Source organism: Otolemur garnettii, unplaced genomic scaffold (assembly GCF_000181295.1).
Source record: "Otolemur garnettii isolate 467f Iridium unplaced genomic scaffold, OtoGar3 scaffold00065, whole genome shotgun sequence".
NCBI classification, from domain to species: Eukaryota; Metazoa; Chordata; class Mammalia; order Primates; family Galagidae; genus Otolemur; species Otolemur garnettii.
In genome coordinates, this window is record NW_003852460.1 from 1,839,106 (window position 1) to 1,842,889 (window position 3,784).

Consider the following 3,784-nt stretch of genomic DNA (forward strand, 5'->3'; position numbering starts at 1 on the left):
ATGCCTGGCTAGTTTTTCTATTTTTTGTAGAGACGGGGTCTTGCTTTTATTCAGGCTGGTCTCTAACTCCTGAGCTTAGAAGCCACCTGCCTTGGCCTCCCAGACTGCTGGGATTATAGGCATGAGCCACCACACCTGATCCTTGATATATGATGTTTATACTTTACGCTGGTGTGGAAAAGACGCATATCTTTACTAGAAACTCAATGATAAGTGACAATTAGGGGCCCTGGGAAATCACAGTTGTCTGGTTGCCAAAGGGAAGATTTAAACTTAGGTCTATGCACAGATGTTGGCATTAGTGCCTGGCATCAAGGCAGGAGGGTTTGGAGGAGGGACCAGAGCTGGGTGGTAACTTTTCCCCTGCGTTCAGGGCTGGCGCCTTTGAATTTGCTGGAGATCCCACGCCCACAGCAAGCAGGGTTGCCGGATGGGTGTGCCTCCTTCCAGCAGTTGGGTGCTGGTTGGAATTTGGCAGTCTCTCTGGCTTCCCCATCCTGCTCCGTGCCGTGGAGAGGCAGAGGCCGCCCACGGAGGCTGTGTCTGGGACGTCACAGAGCGTGCACGCACTTGTCCCAGGGGCTCCTGGCTGTGAACTTGGGAGTCTGAGTTTGGGCCCCATTTCTTTTTGGCAAAGACACGACAGTTGGGTTAATAGTTTCCACTTGAAGACATCGCCTCTCCTCCTTCCAAGCTGGGAGCACAGGAGCCCACAGCGGGAGGGTGGGGCGGCTGGAACTCACAACCCACTGCCGCCGGGCTGGGCCGTCCACTGAGGCGCTGTCCTCCTGGAGAAGAGAATGGAGACCCGGTGGGGACTGCCCGGTCTCATCTTCCTGTATTTTCTGCTGCACGTGCAAGGTAAGAGGCCCTGGGCTTTGAGGGAGAGATCTGAGGGCCTGAGCTGTTCTCGTGTAGCTTTAAAGAAAAAGGAAAAAGCCTAACTCCCTCTAAAGGAGTCTCTGGGAAATAAACATCTATTAGCAAAGAGACTGAGGGAAAAGGGAAAGAAGGTGGGTGACCCAGTTGGAGGTCTGGGAATTAATTAGATCCAGAAAGCCAGGGCATCAGCCAACAGCACTCTGATGCTACCTGGGTCTGTCTCAGGCCGTCCAAAGTACTCTCTTTTCTGCCGTCATTTAAGAACGACTGGGCCTGTGGGCAATTTGCACGATTTGTTTCTGACTTTAAAAATTAGTTCTGACCGTTTCCATATGGTCAAAACAGAGTCCAAACAACTTCACCCCCCTGGGATGTGGCTTTCTGGACACGGTGTCTCGCTGAAGGGGCAGCATTGGTTTGGAGTTTTAGAACTTTTCACAGACGGTGTTTCTGCTTCCTGCAAATGAGAATCATCTGAGTTGTTTACGCCCCGAACTTGAAAATGAACTTGAAAGCTTCCTCTCCTGCAGTCCAGGACGGAGGACCTAGTCAAGGGACTCTAATCAGGTCACGAAGTGGACAGCATTGGGCCAGCGATTAAGTTCCTTTGTTCATTTTAACATAGAGATTCTCGAGGATGCGATAACCGGGGCATCTCAGGAGTGAGACGTTAGGAACTGGAAGATTTCTTTTCCCTGTTTCTGGAGCGGCATTTCCTGTTTATCCAGATTGAGGACATGGGTGTTATTACCGTGGGAGTAGCTTGGTCATGGGCGTGCACAGCCCTGAATCTGCTGTGAGGATTTTCTGACACTCTGTGCTGTCCTTAGCTCTCATTCTGTCTGGACCACTTGGCAAATGCATTCGGCTGCTTTTGTTTGTAGGGAGATGTTGGGCCCCAAGTTGGCTCAGGGCTGACGTCGTGTTTGCAGAAATGTCCAGTAGCAAGTAAATTCAGCTCCCAGAAAAGTACCTCTAAGAGGGCCTCTTCCTAGCCGCATGTGGTGGTAACAGCCGGAGGTTAACCCTATCACCTTGGCCAATCCAACCCCTATAATGTGTAATGCACAAATAGTTTCTGACTTACGATTGTTTGATTTATGATTTTTTTTTTTTAAGAGACAGAGTCTCACTTTATCACCCTCAGTAGAGTGCTGTGGCATCACAGCTCACAGCAACCTCAACTCCTAGGCTTAACCCATTCTCTTACCTCAGCCTCTCTAGTAGCTGGGACTACAGGCGCCCCCTAGAATGCTAATTTGTTGTTGTTGTTGTTGTTGTGGCAGTTTGGCCGAGGGCAGGTTCAAACCCTCCACCCTCAGTATATGAGGCCGGCACCCTACCCAGTGAACCACAGGCACTGCCCTCTTTCTTTTTTTTAATTTTTTTATTTTTTGAGACAAAGTCTCACTCTGTCACCCTGGGTAGAGTGCTGTGGCATCATCACAACTTACAGCAACCTCAAACTCTTGAGATCAAGCGGTCCTCTTGCCTCAGTCTCCCAAGTAGCTGGGATTACAGGCACCCACCATATCATCAAGCTATTTATTTTTTAAAAATGAGGTCTCACTCTTGCTTAGGCTAGACTCAAACTCCTGAGCTCAAGCGATCCTCCTGCCTCAGCCTCCCAAGTAGCTGGGACTAGAGGCACCTGCCACCACACATGGCTAATTTTTCTATTTTTTGTAGAGATGGGGTCTTGCTTTTCCTCAGGCTGGTCTCCAACTCCGGAGCTCAGGAAGCCACCTGCCTCGGCCTCCCAGACTGTGGGGATTGTAGGCATGAGCCACCACACCTGACCCTTGACTTATGATGTATATACTTTATGCTGGTGTGAAAGAGACATAGGCCTTTAGTAGAAACTCAATGATGGTTTTATTTTTCACTTTCAGTATAGTAGTCCATAACCTACATGAGATATGTAACACTTTATTATAAATCGGCTTGGTTAGGTGCCTGGGCCCTGCTAGAGCTTAGGCACATTGAGTGCATTTTCAACCTCAGATCTTTTCAGTTGTATAAGGACGGGCACACCGCCACGTGGTAAGGTGAGAAACGTCTCTGCTGTTCAGTCCGGTGTGGACAACGGTATATCAGCTTCCTTCAGCTACCCGTTCAGTTCACTGAAAATTTATGGAGACTTTAGTTGTTCATTTACAAACATTCTTTTCGTTTTGTTTTATATTTTTTATTTCTTTATTAAATCATACCTGTGTACATTAATGCATTTATGGGGTACAATGTGCTGATTTGATATACAATGTGGAATGCTTACATCTAACTGATGAATATAACCATCTCCTTGCTTACTTATTGGTTGTGGAAAAAACACTCATATTCTATTCTTAATAGTTTAGAAATGTATCATTGCGTTATGCACATTAGGTTGGATCCCCCCCAAAACCCTCCCTCCTCCTAACCTCCCCCTTCCACTCCCCTCTCTCCTCCTCCATCCTTCTTTCTGGACTATAGTTACATTTTACCATTCCTATGAGTGTGTAGGTGATGTATACTGATTTTATAGTAGTATCGAGTACATTGGATACTTTCTTTCCCTTTCTTGAGATACTTTACTAAGAAGAATATGTTCCAGCTCCATCCAGGTAAACAGAAAAGATGTGAAGTCTCCATCTTTTTCATGGCTGCATAGTATTCCATGGTGTACATATACCACAATTTGTTAATCCATTCAAGGGTGGATGGGCACTTGGGTTGCTTCCGTGACTTGGCGATTATGAATTGGGCTTCAGTAAACATTCTGGTGTAAATGTCTTTGTTGTAAAATGACTTTTGATCATCTGGGTAAATACCTAGTGGGGGATTGCAGGATCAAACAGTAGGTCTACTTTTAGTTCCTTGAGTGCTCTTCAAACTTCTTTCCAAAAAAGCCGTATTAGCTTGC

General features: G+C 46.9%; 1 long non-coding RNA gene across 1 annotated transcript in view; it reads left to right on the plus strand.

The window, feature by feature from the left end:
• Positions 1-582: 582 nt before the first annotated feature.
• LOC111726423 overlaps positions 583-3,784 on the plus strand; it is a 23,294-nt gene continuing 20,092 nt past the window's right edge. Inside the window, exon 1 of the long non-coding RNA XR_002774194.1 lies at positions 583-861. This is a non-coding gene — a long non-coding RNA (uncharacterized LOC111726423). The remainder of the gene's footprint in view (positions 862-3,784) is intronic.